This window comes from Arvicanthis niloticus, chromosome 18 (assembly GCF_011762505.2).
Source record: "Arvicanthis niloticus isolate mArvNil1 chromosome 18, mArvNil1.pat.X, whole genome shotgun sequence".
NCBI classification, from domain to species: Eukaryota; Metazoa; Chordata; class Mammalia; order Rodentia; family Muridae; genus Arvicanthis; species Arvicanthis niloticus.
Window position 1 is genome coordinate 37,099,593 of NC_047675.1, and position 19,679 is coordinate 37,119,271.

The window sequence follows — 19,679 nt, forward strand, 5'->3', positions numbered from 1 at the left end:
CACTGACCCTGTGGCCCCTGCTAATCATTATAGGATTATTAGCACCCTGAGGGAGCCCCCAAAGACCCTGCTGATTGGCCTACAGACATTCCAGGGCTGTAGGATTAGCGACTGATGGTTGTACCCTGGCAGGGACAATGTCCTCCAAGCCCATGGACAGTTTCTACTCCCCAATCCCAGTCATGGGGAGGAGGCTGGGACTTTGGCAGTGGGCCAGTAAAGCAGGCAGGAACTGGGCAAGACCCCAGGGGAGTTCTCTCCTTTCTTGGGAAGCTCATCCCAAACCCCAAGTCATAAATTAAACATGAAGCAGGAAGGAAGTAACTATTCACTAGATAGATGTCACTGGTGGGATCATAGAGGAGAGAGCTGAGGCTGAACCTTCAGGGAGAAAGGTGTGCTTTATATGTCTGGACAGTGTGAGAGGATGAGGCTAGCCCCAGGGCCCATCATGCTTACCCATGTGACTTTGGGCTAAGACTGGGGCAAGGCAGACAGAGAGGAGGGCATGTGATGGATGCCCTTGGCTGACTTGAGTCCTGCTGTGAACAAGCCTGCCTCTAGACAAACTGAAGCAGTGGAGCAGGAAGGCAGCAAATTACCTTGGTATTTAGGGCCTAGCTGAAGTCTACGTCATCCCACCAGAATTACTGAATTTCTAGCACAGCCAAATCAAAGGCTGACATGTAGACCATAGTCAAATGCCCACAAAGGTTACTTCAGCCATTCTAAAGCATGGCCTTACAAGCTAATACTTTCTCCTTCTGAAGCTGGTGTGGTCCCTGATCCTAGAGTCAGCACGCTCTCAGATGTCACCTCCTTGGAGATTCTGCTAGGGTACAGGTGGTCTGCATGGATTTCTGGAGAAACACTGATGGAATATGAATGTCATTATGGATTTCAGGCAGTGGGGACAAGGCCAGGCAGCAAGGTATACAGTATTGAATAATACCCAAAGCCCCAGGATCTTCTGCTTCAGGTAGATGGCCTGAGCTCACCATAGCATGTCCTAGCCATGATTGGTAATAGCTGCATTTTTATTTGTAAAAAAAATTATTGCTATTATATATATATGTGTGTGTGTGTGTGTGTCTGGGAGCTACATCATGTGTGTGTGTAGGTCAGAGAGAGAGATGAGAGAGAGAGAGAGAGAGAGAGAGAGAGAGAGAGAGAGAGTCAGTCAAGTTTGGTGGCAAAGAAGGTTTCCCACTGAGACAGCCTGGGAGCCACCCTTTTAACAGAGTTTACAAAGCATGTTTACAAATGTAACTTATTTGTATCACCACAACCTGGTACTAATACCATCCCGCAGTTAGAGAAGCAGGATACAGTGTGTCTCAGGGACTTGTCCCGGGTACATTCCAGTACCTGGAATTTAGGGTCTCTACATTCACATTTCCAGGGTTTTAATTTACATACAAGGTGGCTCTGTTAGAGTTCAATTTTCAATAGTTCTGTTCTACACTGGTGATAAATAACTCAATTCCTGCTCCTGGGTTCCAGCGGCTTGTTGTCATTTGGCTTTGGGTTGCATAGGAGGGAAATTTTTACCAATGGAACAACTTTAAAGCTTTTCCCTTTATTTTATGTTTGTAGGTGTTTTTGCCTATATGTATGGCCAATGTATCATGTGTGTGAAATGTCCGAAGAGTCAAAAGAGTGCATCAGATCCCCTGGGACCGGAGATACAGACCGTTGTGAGCTGCCTGTTGCTGTTGAGACTGGGCCCTGGGCCCTCCTGAAAAGTAGCCAGTGCTCTTAACTGCTGAGCCATCTCTCCTAAATGTGATGAGCTTTAAGTTGTCAGGCCATCTATTTGAGGCAGAAGTCCTGAAGGCTCTGGGTGTTGTACAACCTTGGCTGCCTGACCTTTCCCCCACTGCCTGGCATCCACGATGACATTCATATTCCAACAGTGTTTCTCTGGAACTTTTTTTTTTCATTTGTAGCCCAGAGTTTGTGATCCATGCCTAGAATCCCAGGTAGTTTGACACAGCAGTGAACTCTGGCCAATGCAAGTAGAAATACTTTCCAACTTAACCTACGAATGTCAGTAGTAACACCAAAGCCAGGTGTAGACTTCACAAACTGCAGAAACTGCAGGTTAGCATTCATTATGAATACAGACTCGATCTTCTCTCAACAGACTATATAATCTGACTTAGCAACATATAAAATAGATTAAACACCATGATTAAATAGTACTTAATGTAAGAATGCAAGATTAGCTTACTAATTGAAACTCTGGGTTAATAATGTAAAGGACAAAACCCACAAGGTCATCTCAAAGATAGAAAAAGTAGGGCTGGAGAGATGGCTCATTGGTTAAGAGCACTGACTGCTTGACTGCTCTTCCAGAGGTCTTGAGTTCAACTCCCAGCAACCACATGGTTGCTCCTATGTCTTCATCAGGTGTGTCTGAAGACAGCTACAGTGTACTCATGTAAATAAAATAAATAAATCTTTAAAAAAGAAGAAAAAAGTATTTGAGGGGGCTGGAGCGCTGGCTGCTCTTCCAGAGGTCTTGAGTTCAATTCCCAGGTGGTGTGGTTCACAGCCATCTATAAAAGGACCTGATGCCCTCTTCTGACATGCAGCAACACTCATACATAAAACAAATAAAATATTAAAAAAAGCATTTGAGCTGGGTATAAAGTACTTGCCTAGAACAAGAAGGATCCTAGGTACAGGCTCAGGAAAAGTATTTGATAAAATCCAAAAGTAGTCAGTGAAGTTGTGCAAACCTATTGTCCTGGTCACCTTGAAGGCTAAAGCTGAGAGATTATTCGAGTCTAGGAGGTCAGCACCAGCCTGGGCAATGTAGTAAGACCCTGTATCAAACAAACTGAAAACTCAACACAAAACTTTGTAAAAATTATCCGACAGATGTGGTAGTACACCCAGCACTTTAGTCTGGTCATACTACATCTAGGCAGTGGTGCCCTTTAGAGGCAGACAGATCTCTGTGAATTTGAGGCCAGCCTGGACTATAGTCTGGGCTATGTAAAGAGACTCTGTTTCAAAAAGCAGAAATAAAAACCAAAAAAATTCAACAAACTTATGACTAGAAATAAAATTCCTCAGGTGAGTATGGTAGCTCATATTTCTGACCCCAGTATTCTAGAAGGCTAGAGGATTAACACAAATTTGAAGCTAGCCTGGGCTATATAATAAGGCCTTATCTAAGGTAGGTAGGTAGATAGATAGATAGATAGATAGATAGATAGGCAATGAAATCGCAGAGTCCTTGTCATGATTAATTCTTATCATCCCCAATAGCTGAAATTTCTAAATCTAGTATTTTAGAACATGACTTATTTAAGATCTTTACAGGGTTAATTAAGGTTAAGTAAAAGTAAATCTTTTCTTCCAGTTCAGAAGAAAGGATTAGAACACAGTTACTGAGGGAAAAAATGGCTGTCTGCAAGCTGAGGATCGAGATCCTCAGAAAAGCCAACTATGTCTGTAATTTGGTTTTGACCTTTAAATGATCAGAACTAGGAGAAAATAACATTTATATTTAAGCTGAATAACAACGTGTGGTAATTTGTTATGGCAGCCCTAACAAACAAATGGAGCATTTACAAATGTCAGCTGGCGTAAGGGCTTTAAGTTCTAAAGAACTCTCCAGCTAATCCTAAGACCACACTGAGAGACCAAATCTTTTGGGTTCAGACTCCATCTTAGAGAACCTGACTTGAGGTTGAACTCAAGTTAATTAACAGGTTGGTACCTGGCACCAGTTTTCAGGCTAACCCCCGATAAGACCTGTGTCTAACACCAGTTTCCAGGTTACCCACCCCCCCAACAAAACCTGCATCTAGCACCAATATACAGGTTATTCTCCAACAAATCTGCACCCCAAGGTTACAAACCCGCTCCTGCCACTTCACTTCCTAACAACCATCAATCAGGAGGAAAGCAGAAGTTTATGGTTTGTCTCCCAGCACCAGCCAATTATGTTAAAGGCCATAATGGCGACCCCAATCAGATGTGTACCAGGTTAGATTCCCCTTTCTTGCCTCTATAAATGCTTGCCTAAAACTAGGCCCAGGGCTCCACCTTCTTGCTGTATCAGGGTTGGGAGGGATCCTAAGCTCGAGCTTGAATAGAGAGACCCTAATGCTATTGCATTGGATTCGGCTCCTTGGTGGTCTTTTTATGGGATTATGAACGTTTCCTGGCACAAGAACACACAGGGGAACCGGGCAGTGGTGGCACACACCTTTAATCCCAGCACTTGGGAGGCAGAGGCAGGTGGATTTCTGAGTTCAAGGCCAGCCTGGTCTACAGAGTGAGTTCCAGGACAGCCAGGGCTACACAGAGAAACCCTGTCTCGAACCCCCCCCCCCCAAAAAAAAGAACACACACGCAGGGGGAAGGCAACACCTGTGCTCAGGTCCAGGTAAAATCAAGTCCAAAGTTAGGGTCATCCCAGACATAACTATAGTAGGAAACACATGAGAAACACATGTACTTGAGGACATGGCACATCCTCATTTCTATCTGTAATTTCTTTTGGGACAGGGTCTTGCTATCTATCTCCAGCTAGCCTGGAACTTACTAGACCAGGCTGGCCTTGAAGATTTGCTTGCCTCTGCATCCCTAGTGCTAGGATTAGAAGCATGAGCCACACACCTGGCCTATTCTCATTTTATTAGTTTAATTTTTTTTTCCAAATTTGTATTAGGTGAACGGATGTTCAGCTGCATGTATGTCTGTGCACCACATGTGTGCCTAGTGTCTAAAGAGGCCAGAAGTGGGCATCAGGAGCTAGAGTTACGGAAGGTTATGAGGCACCACGTGAGTGCTGGGAATAGAACCCTCTGGAGAGCAGCCAGTGCTCTTAACCATGGAGCTATCTCTCCAGCCTTTTTTTTTTTTTTTTTTGGTGTGTGTGTGTGTGTGTGTGTGTGTGTGACAGGGTTTCTGTGTAGCCCTTGCACTCTTGGAACTCACTTTGTAGACCAGGTTGGTCTGGAACACAGAGATACATCTGCCTCTGTCTCCTGAGTGCTGGGATTAAAAGTGTGCACCACCCCCATCCCTACCCCCCAACTCCATCCTTTATTTTTGTGTGTAGCCCTATGTGTGAATGTGGGCATTTGAATGCTAGGGCATGTATGTGTATGGAGGTCAGAAAACAACTTCCTGTGCCAATCCTTGTTTTCCAACTTGTTCAAAACAGGTTCTTTTATTTTTAATGCTGTGTATTCCAGGCTAGCTGGCCCATGAGTTTCTGAGGAGTCTCCAGTCTCTGCTTCCCAGCTGTCTCCACCGGTGCTGAGGTTATAGAGATACGCTCCCATGTCTAGCTTTATGTTTTATGTAGGTTCTGAGACTTTGAACCTGTATTCTCATGCTTTCACAATAGCCCTCGTGTGTGTGTGTGTTCGCGTGCACACGTGTGCGTGTACACACCAGGGTCTTACTATTTAGTCATGGCTGGCTGGGTATTTAATATGTAGCCGAGGGTCACCTCAAACTTACCACAATCCCCTTGTCCTCCCAAGTCCTTGGCTTACAGGTCTAAGTAACCACACAGAGCTCGGCGTTGTTTTGTTTTTTTAACTATGAATTGAACCTAAGGCCTCATGTTGGCTAGGGAAACCCCACCACTGAACTATATCCCCAGTCTTCCCATCCACGTTTTGCTGTTGTATATTTGTTTGTTAGGTTTTTGCTGCTTTTGTTGTTTTTCACCCTTTAGAGACAGTCTCATTGAATTTCCCAGACTGGCCTTGCAATGTAGCTCAGTGGTTACAGCATTTGTCAAGCATGCATGAACCCCTAGGTTCAATACCCAACACCACATAAAGGTGATGTGGTGGCACATGCCTGTAATCTCAATACTCTGGAGGTGGATGAAGAATTCCAGATCATCCTCCACCATAAGGCAAATTAGAAGCCAGGTTGGGCTACAAGAGACCTTGTCTTTATGGCCTTATCAAGAACAAGAACAAAGAAAAACACAAAACAATAGCAACAAAGCAAATTTTAGTCCTGCAGCAGCCTACTGAGTTGTTGGGATTACAGTTCTCTTTTTTAAGGATTCCTCATCCCTGATCCTTCTCTACTATAGCAGTCACTCTGAGTTATCAGCCTTCATTCGGATTTTATTAGTCTGATTTGGGTTTCCAAGTAATCGGCCAGGTCACTTCAATCCACAAGCCCCAGCGCCACCTAGTGGCGGACATAGGCAGAACCAAGTCCCATCTGGTCTGTGGGCCAATTACAGTTAATCAGTTAAGATTGGCAAACGATCTTTTAAGATCTTTTAATAAACTTTAAAATGCCCTCACCTGAGATGCCAGCTGCTCCTTCCTGCACAACCTTGTCAGCTGTAGGTAATTCTGACCAGCTGCAAGAGGCCTCATGGTGTCGGGAGGTGCTGAGGGTCTACTAAGGTTGGAAGTAACTAAAAGGTAATGCCATTTATTCTGATATGGGGGAGTCACCTGTGCTGCATTGAGACTTTTGGGGGTCATTTAAGTTCCTGTAAGTAACCTCTCAACCACACTCTGCAAGTAAGACAAGTTTATTTCTTTGCCCAGTTGGACTTTGGTGGCATCGTTACTTTGGTGTGTCATGTATAACCATGTATAACCCTATCTGAGGTAAATAGATGTTTGTGTCTCTGGAAACGTTCATGCAACATCTAGGGGTGATGGAGCATGTCTCTTTAATCCCAGAACTTGGGAGGCAGAAGCAGGTGGATCGATTTGATTTGAAGGCCAGTCTTGTCTACTTAGGGAGTTTTATGTCAGCCAAGGCTATATAGTGATATCCTGTCTCAAAAAAGCAAGGAGAGTTGGAGATATGGCTCAGCAGTTAAGAGTATTTGTTGCTCTTGCAGAGGATCCAAATTTGGTTCTCAGAACTCACATAGTAGCTTACAACCATCTATTATTCTGGTTCTGGAGGATCTAATATCCTTTCTGGATCCTACAGGAAACACACACACACACATAGACACACACACATGAAGATGCACACACATACACATACATACACGTACTAAATCTAAAAAGTTAAAAAAAAATTATCTGTATGTGCATTAGTGTTTTGCCTCCATGAATGTGTGTATGTGAAGGTGTCAGATCCCTTGGAGCTGGAGTTACAGATAGTGATGAGCCACCATGTTGTTGTTGGGATCTACACCCAGGACCTCTGGAAGTGGAGTTAGTACTTTCAACCGCTGAGCCATCTCTCCAGCCCCCTAAAAAGCTTTTTAAATAGAAAGGAAAGAAAAGAAAACACCAAGGGACCCCAGTTCCCTGGAAAGGAAATGTTCCATCAACGTTCATGGACTGAATATGGAGTATTTAAGAGAGGAAAGGGTCTTTCCAGAAAAATTGTAGAGGCAACTGGCCTCTTAAGATTTTGAATTCAGCCAGGCAGAGTGGTGCACACCTCTATCCCAGCACTTGGGAGGCAGAGGCAGGTGGATCTCTGTGAAGTTGAGGCTAGCCTGGTCTACACAGTGAGTTCCAGGATAGCCAGGACTATACAGAGAAACCCTGTCTAGAAAAACAAGGGAAAAAAGATTCTATGTTCAGAAGTTTCCACAGCACAGAAGGAAAGTTGTCAAGAGGACATTCCTCCAGGCAGCTCTAAGACAGAGAACTAGATTAGATCTAACCCCAGACCCTAGTATCATCTCACATGGTCCTAGATTATCTAGAGTGCCAATATTTGGAGAAGTGTGTACTTGTTTTGTTTGTTTTTGTTTTGTATTTTGAGACAGGGTTTTTTGTTTCAGCTCTGGCTGTCCTAGAACTTGCTGTATAGGCCACACTGGCCTCTGCTTCCTGAGTGCTACAATTAAAGGCATGTGCCACCACAGCCTGGCTGGAGAAGTGGTCTTTAAAAAGGTATTTAAGGTTAAATGAGGTCCTTAGGTGTGCCCTAATCCAATTAAGACTGGTATCCTTATCAAAAAAAAATTACTAGGAGTGTTGGGCATAGTGGCTCATGCTTGTGATCCCAGCACTCAAAAAATAGATCAAGGCCAGCCTGGGCTACATGGGCCCCAGGAGAGAGATGGGAAGGGGAAAAGCCATGAAGCCATGAAGCCACAGATGTAGAGATGATGGTCATCTGTAGGCCATCAGTCAGTTGGACACAGACTCTAGGCAACAGATACCCAGCACCCAGCAGGTGCTGCCACAATGCCCTGTAGATCACGTGGAAGCTACTGTATCGAATGTATACCAGCTACTTCTTTCTGACAAGGCTCTTCTTTGAGTCTGGCAGAAAATACACACACCTTCCATTCAGCATCAACAAGGACAGGGGTGGACATATACACAGGACTGAGTCTCCTCTGCCCTTCCCGTAAGTCAGGGGTAAACTGGAATAAAGTGTATTTATTGGCAGTAATGCTAGCTGCAGAAGGAAGAAGGGAGATGCTCCCTTCTCCACAGCCAGATCAACACTGCATGGAGAGTCGGACACACATGTGTATCTTCTTTACTTTGGTTTCCAAACCTTACACTTTAGTATCAAGGTGCAAATGGTTTTATGGACAAAGGATCTGTGGCCTTGCTAGCAGGCCCTTCCCGCCTTGAGCAGGCTAAGCAGACCTTGAATATTTGCCATGACAGGTCTTATCAGCCTGGACTGAGGCATCTGCCTCGGCTGCAGTTGCAGGTTCCCATGGGAACTTGGCTGTTTTGGCAGCCTGTGCTGACCTTGCTCTACAACCTACTCTAGCTGAAGCAGGGATGGGTTTGTGGTTTTTCCCTTTATAAATGCAGAACTGAACATTAAACTTTGAGCCTTGATCAGAACTTTGTCTTGGCTTCATCCTTCTCTCACCTGCCTACCTTTTTTCATTTCCAGCCCCCCCCCCCCCTTTCAGGGAAACCCAGTTTCTCATGGCTGCTTGATGGCTACAGGTATCCTTTGAGAATCAGATACTATATAGGACATTTTGAAGTAAACATGACAAAAGATGTGAAATATTCATTTATGCATTTTTACATCTAGTAATAGGGAAAAAAATCTTAAATGAAGCCCAGAAGGCTGGTAGTAATATACAATGCTAATATCACATTCAGAGATGGCAGAAATGCTTAGTTATCCTGTGTGCACAGTCAGCTAGCCTCTGTTTTGTTGTTTTCAAGACAGTGTCTCTCTATAGAGCCCTGATTATCCTGGAACTTACTATGTAGACTAGGCTAGCCCTGAACTCAAAGAGATCTGCTTGTCTCTGTCTTTTGAGTCACTACATCCAGCTTGGCAAGCTAGCTTCTTTATTCCATCTACTCAAGAATGTGGAATGTTCTCAATGCCACATGCCAACTGTACACAGGAACAGAAGTGGGCTGAGGGCAAACACCACTCAGAAGTACAAAGAAGTTACAGTGGTGTCTGATACATACCAAGATTTGACCGGAGAGTTAAGTGTAAACTAGAAAACTGTTCATGAAATAAGCTGCATAGCTTTCAACTTCATCTGTTCTGAGGAAGGAAGGACTGTACATAGGGCTGAGGAGGGGCGGGGGCTACAGTCCAAAATAAACTTTCCTCCTTTCTTGGTTTTATTATTTGCAGCCACCTGACATTCTCGAATGCAAGGCACTAGAACCAACCCATGGAAAGGCGCCCTGATTCCAGTTCTTGCTATTCAGAGAACACCCTGGCCTGGATCTTTAGAAACAAGTGCTAAAAATATCTTCCCACTCTCTCAGTCTCTGTATTTGACAGATTATCAAGGATGCCAAGTCTTTTCAAAGGACAAGATGTTAACTGCATTCAAATCTCCCAACATACATTTTTCATTGCCAAATAATTGATTCTCCAAGGGATTTTCAGCAAAGAGAAGTCAGAAGCCAATCAAGGAACACCTCTGATGATTTATGGGCAACAAAGAGAGAGAAGACAAAACTATAAAAATATAGCTGGAGCTGTCATTCAGTGAGAGTGGGTTTTATGTGTGAGGACCTAGGATCAATCCCATGTACCAGAAAAAAAAACCCCAGAAAAAACCAAAACCACTTCACTAGTTTTGAATGCACTCAGTAAGAGATTACAAAAACCAAATCTTACCATGGACAACACAAAGAGATGTTAGACTTAACATTTTTTAATCTTTTATTTTTGAGACAGTGTTTCAAGAATAAAAGATTTAAAAAAAATGTTATTTTTCCCATCTCACTCAGATGTCCCTGAGTGTCCTGGAACTCCCTCTGTAGACCCTGGGTGTCCTGGAACTCCCTCTGTAGACCAGGCTGGCCTCAGACCCATCGAGATTCCCAAGTGCTGGGATTAAAGGCATATGCCATCACTACTTGAATAGATTTAGCAATTTCTAATAAGAGTCAGTAACTGTTAGGGGAGGGAGAAGCACTTACTGCATGTGACACATATATAACACACCATCTCATCTCACTCACTCTTTGCTGTAAATAACTAGGTTTCTTCAAAGTTTGTATGTCTGGAAGTGGTAAGTAGGCATATGGCTCAGAAAACAAAACAAAACCACCACCACCACCAATAAAAAAAAAAACCTCAAAACCTCAGATTACCAAATTAAAAAAACCTATCCACAAATATTTTTGATAGGTAAGTGTCTTTTCATTTTTTTTTTTGGATAGGTATCATTAAATACTTAACCAAAAATTTGAAAGAATTCATCTAGCTGGGGCTTCCAAATGTCCTGAGCTTAATGTATCAGGAGAACAGGGGGAACTGGGTGAATGGTGAAGCAAGCCACTTGGCAGGTGGTGGCAGGAGGACCAGGAGTTCTAAGTCATCCGCTATTTATTTGAATCCAGCCTAGACTGAGACTTTGCCTTTAAAAACATACAGACTTAAGTAAAACAAATAAACTTAAAAAAGAGAGAGAGAGAGAGCCGGGTAGAATTGAGTCTTACTGTCAAATCTCATCTGGGCAGTCTTGGAGAAATTTATACCTAGTGAGTTGGGTATAAACCAAGCAAGCAGGGGAATGAATGGCATCATGATAAGGAGATTTTTGCAGCTCTGCCACTAGGAGCAGAAGCCCCTCTTTCTTGTTCCTAGCCAGATCACTCAAGACAGCACCAAGGTACACAGCCTAGCAATAATGTTCAAGACTAGCTCATAAGACAAGATAGGATTGGCCCAGAGAATGGTAACTAAAGAACACAGTCCAAGATACACCATTTCTCTTGCTGTCTGTGCAAAGAAGGATACATTGGATGGTGTGCTCGCGCGGGTTGAAGGTGTTGAGAAGCTGCACCTGAGTAAGGTTAGGTCCTCAAGAGATCAGAGGGCCACATCTACACCAGTGTAAAGGAACGTAGCGACACATATATTTAAGCTAGTGATGAGTTGTGTGAAAACTGGGGGATGTGACTGGGAGTTGGAGGGGATGGAAGGTAGAAGATGTTTCTGAGGCTCGAGTAAACACTGCTTTTCCCTCTGGGCAGCCGCCTGAGTGAGATGGGTGCGGCCAGGCCCGCAGAACAACTTCTGCCAAAGTCTAGCACGGAAAGGCCTTAAGCGACGTGTAGGGACGGAGAACAGCGACCACCGGCAGAGACCTGGCTCTGGGCTGCGGACCCAGCGCGCAGGACCCGGGCTCAGGCCTCAGATCACCCGAACTGCTCACACTGGGTCGAGGCTCTGGTCCGGCTCCGATGCCCGGGCTCTACGCACCGACGGAGGGCGGCGGGAGGCCGGGAGCGGGGACCGAGGCGGGCGGCAGCATCCCGCACGCACGCCGCCACCCAGGCACAGAAGGAGGCGTCGCGGGAGGGGCGGGGCCTGGCGAGACCCAAACAAGCCCACGTGCGGGCCGGCCCGTCGCAGTGACGTCACGGCGCGTTGGCGCGCGCGCCCGCCTTACCCTTGCCGCGGGCCGTAAAGCGCGGAAGGTCGCGGGCCCCTGCGCTCCCGGAACTTTGCGCTCTGCGTCCCGCCCCCTCCCCATGCCCCGTCCCCTTTCCGGCCGGCGCAGACCCTCTTCAGCGGTTGTGCTGCCCTTCACTTCCGCCGGGCGTTGCTGAGCGCGCTGCCCGCAAGTCGCGGGCCCGTGAGGTAGGAAGCCGGCTGGGACCTGCCGGTCCTGGCGGCCTTCTGGTCCCGTGAACTCCTGCGCCCCGCACTCCCCTGTCGTCTGAGCTTTGGTCTCGGGCTCCCGGCTATTCCTCCCGGTGTCTGAGGCGGTGCCACCGGTCGGGCGGCAGAATTCAGCCAGCGGAGCTGTGCGGGCCTACGCGCGGGCTCTCCCAGGGCGGCCGGGCCTCGGGGCGGACTGCGGCTCGGTCGGGCACGCAGCTGCTGTCACGGCCAGCTGTGGCCCGGCATCTCTGCAGGTGGAATGCTTTGCCACCTTGAAACCTGCGTTCCGGCTGTGCTTTACCAACTCCTGTCAGAGACTTAGGGCGGTGGGGTTTCCAGTGGGTGACTTGGGGTGACTGTTGTGTATGATACCGAGGTTCGAGTCCACGATCTCCAAGCCCACATCGAACATTTATGCAATCTTGATTTGTAGGGATGGCGATGTGGTCGAGGGTCTGTCCTTTAAGGGTCCTCTTTTTGGCGGCAGGGACTTGTATAATTTTCTCAAAAACACTTTTGAGCATTGGTGCATTTGTTAATACTGCATCCTGAACCTGCAGGCTCAGACTGTTCAGAGGCTTTTGTTTCAGAGGACTGTTCAGAGTGTTCTGTTGCTTTTATACTTGTCCTGGTGATTCCCCTGAGTTATATGTGGGGGATGCATCAGTGTACATTTATTTAGTCTTCGTTCTTTGTGACCTGTGGCTTATGCTGTTAACAAGAGGAAGAATTCGGGAGTTGTTAGAACTGTCACTGTCTTTTAAAAACAGTCTCGACTGTGGCCCAGGCTCACCTGGAGCCTGGGGCATTACTCCTGATTCAGTAGCCAGTGTGGTGGGAATTGCAGGTGTGAGCATTGCTCCAAGATTGAGCTGCCACCTTGTTGGTGTAAGATCTGAGTGCAGTCAGTCTGGGTTTTAAGGTTGTTTAGAAGTTACTAGTAGAGATACACAGTTATGTTCACGAATTTCAAGTAAATACAAAACTTCCTGACCTTTCCTTTTGAACGAGTTTGCTGGCTTTACCTCTGAAACTTGCTTGGTTTTGCTGCCAGACCTTCAGGAGTAGACTCTCACAACTTCTCTTCCTGGTGTAAATTTTTCTTTTTTTTAGCTACCTTCAAGTGAGGGATATATGTATATATATGTGTGTGTGTGTGTGTGTGTAATTTTCATTTTATTTTATGAGTGTTTTGCCTATGTGTATGTTTGTGCACCATGTGCTTGATGTCCACAAAAGTCAGAAGAGGGCATTGAATTCACTGGAACTGAAGTTAAAGATTGTGAACTCCATGTGGGAGTTGGGAATCGAACTCAGGCCCTCTGCAAGACCATTATGTGCTCTTAACCACTGAGACATCTTTCTAGCCTTCCCTTCCTGGTGTACTTAAGTCTTTTCTGCCCTTGTCTCTTCACTCTTGAAGGTCACGATGATCACACAGTCAACAGTCTTTTTCTTGGCCTTATCAGGCTGGGCATTAAACATGTTTTGTTCTTTCCTGAAACTCCTGTTTGTTCTTTTCTTTCTCTCTTGCAGAGTGAGCATAAGTTTATTGAGAAAAAAGTGACAAAGGACTGGAGAATGGGAGGGGTTCTCAGGGAGGAATTCTCTGTTATGTCTCTTTCCCTTTGCAGGTCTCCTTTTCCAGCCAGGGAAAGAGCTTCTGGTTCTGCTTTACAGCCCTTTACCCTTTGTTCACCTGGATTTCTTTGAAATGCAGTTTAAGCAGGCCCATACCTTCAATCCCAGAACTCAATGGGGGGGACAGACATGTGGATTTCTTTGAGGTCTAAGCCACCTTGGTCTCCATAACAGGTTTTAGGCCGTTAGCTACAAAGTGACATCCTAGAGAGAGAGAGAGAGAGAGAGAGAGAGAGAGAGAGAGAGAGAGAACGAAAGAGAGAACGAACACGCCTGTGAGAGAGCAGTAGCAGTATCAATTATAAGTGGTAGGTTTTTTTTTTCCCCCTTCTTCCCCTTGCTCCTGTCTGGCTTCCTCCAGCCCAAAGGTTTTTATTATTTATTATATGTAAGTATATGCATATGGCTTTACCTGTTGAGCCATCTTCCACAGCCCTATGTATGTTTGTTGAGATAGGGCCTCCTTTAGTCTGAACTTGCCACACGGCTTAGGATGATCTTGAATTCCTGCTCCTCTGCCTCTGCCTTCTCACTGCTAGGATACAGTTGTCTACTGGCCTAGGGGTTCTTATTATTGAGGGAATGATATTCTTTTTCTCTCTCTTTTTTAAAAGATTTATTTATTTTTTATTTATATGAGTACACTGTAGCTGTCTTCAGACACACTAGAAGAGTGCATCGGATCACATTACAGATGGTTGTGAGCCACCATGTGGTTGCTGGGAATTGAACTCAGGACCTCTAGCAGAGCAGTCAGTGCTATTAACCACTGAGCTGTCTCTCCAGCCCAATATTCTTTTTTTCTCTCTCCCATCTCCATTCTTCCTTCATCTCTCTCTTTCACCCCACCCCACCCCTAGCTTCTGAATGCTGCTTTGACATCAGTTACCCTTTTTATTGTATTGTTTGATTTAGGCTTTCCACAACCATGGGAGAAAGATATTTCTAACCCATGTTAACAGATAAGGAACCTGACACCAAAACATGGTCAAAGTTGTTCAGGTAGTAAGATATAAGGAGACTTGATATCTACATGTGTTGTAGATCTTGGATTCTTCCACTGGGTTGCTGTATTACTACTCCACTCAAGTGCCTTACAGATAATTGGAGAGTAGGAAAAGTTCTGGGAGAAGTAGAATATCCTGGGAGAAAACAGAAGACTTCCTTACCCAAAGGCTGCACTGAGATAGTGGTAGAATAGGCTGTGTTCTGAGGAGATGTCTTTGCTCAGTAGACAAGTGGCAGGAACTTTGCCAGTTAGAGAGACAGTGCACACAGGCCTTGGGCATGGAGGAGAAAGTTAAGCCTGATTTGTTTGAGGAGTTACCAGTAGTGAGAGTTTGAGAGGCAAGAACAGTGAGGCCAGAGATAGCCAGCTTGTGAAGGGCTGCACTGTGTATTAAGGATCTTTGACTTCTTGCAAGCATCAGCCCTCACTGGAAAGTTGTCAGAAGGGCGGTGAAATAAGATGTTCATTGTGCAAGATTGTTCACTCACGCCTGTCTATGGACTGAGGTCTGTGGGAGAAAAGTGTGCATTGAAAGTAGGAGCTACAAGCCTAGAAGCTTCCACATATGTTGGCAGGGGATTTGGAGAGAAATAGATGGATGTGTGTGAGATTTAGGATGTACACTAGACAAGGGAGGTCCTGAGAAATGACTGGAGAAGAGAGATGAGAAAGGGAGAAACCAGGTGACACTCTGGATTCTAGTCTGAGGAGCCCTTGGGGACAGACACAGTGTGGAAGGATGGGGGTGAGGAGGTGTTTGCATTTAGATGTGCTGGGTTTTCCCTGTGGGATCAAGTAGGTGTGGCCATTCTCCACCTGATAAGAGATCTGAAGCTCAGGGTACGGGATTCTTGGGTCAGGCCATGCATCAAGGTGACACTAAAATCGGGAAAGCTCAGGGCAGAAGACAGGCTCCAGCAAAGAGCTGTGACCCAGGAACTATAGAGGAAACCAGGAAGCTGTGTTCAAGTAGGAAGGAGTGGTCTATGGTCTTAGTGGTGTGGTATGTGAGAGATATCCTCTAAACCCAGCATATTGGGTGTTTTTGGTGAGAGGTGTCAGTGCTGTGGTAGGGCTAAAGCCCTGTTCTTGTTACAAGGGATGTTTTCTGTTTAATAATTTACTGTCAAATGAAAGATGGGTTCTTGAAAGTCTTGTCTGTTTGTTTGAGACAGGGTCTCAACTATATAATCCTGACAGTGTAGACTTGGCCGGCCTAACTGTGCTGGGGTTAAAGATGTGGTGCCATCATGCCCAGCAAAAAATTTTAATATAGTGCTGAAACACAAGGTCTTTTTTTTTTTTTTTTTTTTGGTTGTCTTTTTTCGAGACAGGGTTTCTCTGTGTAGTCCTGGCTGTCCTGGAACTCACTCTGAAGACCAGGCTGGCCTCGAACTCAGAAATCCGCCTGCCTCTGCCTCCCAAGTGCTAGGATTAAAGGCGTGCTCCACCACTGCCTGGCGAAACACAAGGTCTTAAGTTTGGGCAATAGTTTGTTCTCTCAACAAAATTTACTTACTCAAGATTTTTTTTTTTGAGATAAGATCTCTCTACATAGCCATTACTATCTTAGAACTCATTATGTAGACCAGGCTGGCCTCAAACAAAAGAGCGCCAGAGATCTGCTTGCCTCTGCCTCTTGAGTGCTGAGAATAAGGTGTGTGCCACCACTTCCACCCTCAAGAATACATTTTTGTTTAAAAACTTCATTTGGGGATTGGAGAGGTGGCTCAATGGTTAAGAGCACTGACTGCTCTTCCAAAGTGCTTAAGGTTAAATTCCCAGTACCCACATGGTATCAACAACAGTCTGTAACTTCAGATTCTTAGAAGGGGAACAGATACTCACAGGAGGCGATATGGAGATAAAGTGTGGAGCAGAGACAGAAGAAAAGGCCATCCAGAGACTGTCCCACCTGGAGATCCATCCCATATACGGTAGCCAAATCCGGATGCTGTTGCGGATGCCAGAAAGTGCTTTTTGGCTGTCTCCTGAGAAACTGCCAGAACCTGACAAATACAGAGGTGGATGGTTGCAGCCAATCATTGGACTGAGTTCGGAGTCCCCAATGGAGGAGTTGGAGAAGGGAACTGAAGGAGCTGAGGGGGTTTGCAGCCCTATGCGGGGGAGTAGGGGGGAGCAACAGTGTCAACAGGCTGGACTCCCTGGAGCTCCTGGGGACTGGGCCACCATGGAGGGACCCATGGCTCCAGCTGCATATATGGCAGAGGATGGCCTTGTTGGACATAAGTGGGAGGAGCGGCCCTTGGGCCTGAGGGTGTACGATGTTCCATGTAGGGGAATGCCAGGGTGGGAAGGCAGGAGTGGGTGGGTGGGCTGTGGAGAGGCAGGGGAGGGGGGATGGGATAGGGAATTCTGGAGGGGAGACCTGGAAAGGGGATAGATAACATTTGAAATGTAAATAGAGAAAATATCCAAAAATGAAACAAAACAAACAAACACAAAGGAACGAGATTGGAGAAATGGCTCAGTGGTTAAGAGCAGTGACAGCTCTTCTAGAGGTCCTGAGTTCAATTCCAGGTAACCACATGGTGGCTCATAACCATCTATAATGGCATCTGATGCCCTTTTCTGGTATGCATGAAGACAGCAACAGTGTACTCACATATATAAAATAAATAAATCTTGAAAAAAAAGAACAAGGATGAAAATCTCAGCCATTGTCTAGTCATTAAGGCTTGAGGAAACTGGAACTCAGGGCTTGGATGGGGTAAAAGTATGGTTTTCTATGCCTGCCCTTGCTCTGAATAATGACCCAGAGTTCTTTATATTTATTGAAATCTTTAGGCACTATAGCTAGACAGATTCTTAAGATGTGTGTGTGTGTGTATGTGTGTATATATATATATATACATATATATATATATACACATATATATGTATATATATGTACATATACATATATATGTATATATATGTACATATATATATATATATTTTTTAACCTCCTTCTTCTCTAGCCTACTACCAACCAGAGGTAGTGGGAAAGAAAGGTTATTAGGATACTGGGGAAATTGACCTGTTGAGAAATAGTTCTTTAGGGCAATTCCAATCTTCGTTGTTCTCAGTCTAGTCCACTAGCAAACACTAAACATGAATCAGTAGCTGGAGACCAGTCCACTCGGCAGATACTACAAATCAGCAACTGCAGTTCAATCCAGTAGAAACCCCGAGACTCACCAACTGGCTGGAGTCCTGAAGTGGCAAGAAGCCACAGGAACCTCACTAAAAGTTCTTTTGTGAGTTTCTATGAAGTCAACACAATGAAGCTCAGTAATGCAATGTAAGGCAAGCCAATGCATGCTTGTCCTCAGTGAAGAACAGTGAGGCAGAGCAAAGCGAACCAATGTTTGATGATTCCACTGTCTGTGCGGTCATATTTATACATCACGCGTGTGTCTGCTATAGCAAAACATTCTTTTACCTGTGCCTACTTTAGCATTTAGCATCATTTGATCATTAGCCGACTTTCTGAAGAAACCAGAAATGTCCACTTCACTAACTTGTTCTAACCTGACAATGCTGGCCTGCAACCAGATCTCTGTGTACAGAAATCAGCCTTTGAATACACAGTGCATAAATAAAAACCTCTTCCAACAGGATGGTGGAAGACATAAAATTCTAAGAAATGGGAACTCTCTGACTTTTTGCAAAGACTAGTTTGTACAGTTTAAAATTTTTTGAAATAAAAATTATAATAGGGATCTTTTGTTTCTTTTATTAGATTACCTAGGAGGGGCTTGAGGAGAAGGGGCAAATGGAAGGGAATCATTGATTCCAGGGTGTAAAAGAGGCCAGTGGATTGGGCTGGGGTGCAGAGAAGGAAGGCTAAGGGGTTCTAACACTTGTGGAGAGACTACACTCAGCCTACTGAAGGTTTCAGGAATGAACTGGGAGAGGCTGCTTAGTGAGGGAAGAAAGCAGGTAGGGAGGAGGCAGAGAGAAGAGCATGTGGGCTCAGAATCATGAGTAGAGATGCTTAGGGCTGATACCGGCAGCTAACCTGAGTCACAGAGGAGCAGGGATGTCTTTGGGTTTCTGTTGCTGTGATAAAACACTATAACCAAACCCTTGGGGAGGAAAGGATTTATTTCATCTTACAAATCTCAAGTCCATTGTCCAGGAAAGTCAGGGCAGTTAAAGGCAGGAACTGATGTGGAAGCCACGGATGAGTTCTGCTGCTTGGTTTACTCCCATAGCTTGTTCAGCCTGCTTTTGCTTTGTTGGGACAAGTCTTACTCTATAGTCTTGGCTGTCTGCCAATTTGCTATGTAGACCAGGCTGGCCTTGAGCTCACAGAGACACACCTGCCTCTGCCTCCTTAGTGCTGGGATTAAAGTTGTGGACCACCATGCCTGGCTGTTCAGCCTGTTTTCTTTAAACACCTAGGACCACCTGCCCAGTAGTGGCAGTGTCTATAGCTGGGCCTTCCCATGTCAATAATTAATCAAGAAAATATTGACAAGTTATTTTTCTGGCAGCAAAATTAGCCAATTTAAGTCGATTAGAGTGGATAAAGGCAGGCTTATTGGGAAGCAGCTCTCAGATGGGTTCCCTGGTCCCAAGGATCAAGGCTAGGAAAGTCACCATTGGAAGGGAGACAGAAAGAAGGGGGAAAAGAAAGAGTGTGGGTTTGCAGAGAGAGATAGAGAATATCTGAGAGTTTATGAGAATGCAGAGGGGGGTGGGAAGAAGAGAAGAGGGAAGAGACCACAATGTCTATATTATATAGGAAAGAGCCTCTGGTGAAGGAGAAGAATTCCAGCTCCTGGGCTGGAAAGTTAAGATAGAGGGCGGGGTATGCCACATAGGGACTGAGGGATGCGGGGAGGGGCCACAGCTGTTTGTCCTGTGTCAGAATCCCAATAAATTTAGAGTTACCACAGATTAATCTGATGGGGCTCTTTCTCAGTTGAGAGTCCCCCTTCCCAAATGACTCTGGCTTGTGTCAAGTTGA

General features: G+C 45.3%; 1 protein-coding gene across 1 annotated transcript in view; it reads left to right on the forward strand.

The window, feature by feature from the left end:
* Positions 1-11,828: 11,828 nt before the first annotated feature.
* The window catches only part of Pdpr (pyruvate dehydrogenase phosphatase regulatory subunit), a 41,916-nt gene continuing 34,065 nt past the window's right edge, over positions 11,829-19,679 (forward strand). Inside the window, exon 1 of the mRNA XM_034523025.2 lies at positions 11,829-12,027. The gene's annotated coding sequence lies outside the window, so the exon portion shown is untranslated. The remainder of the gene's footprint in view (positions 12,028-19,679) is intronic.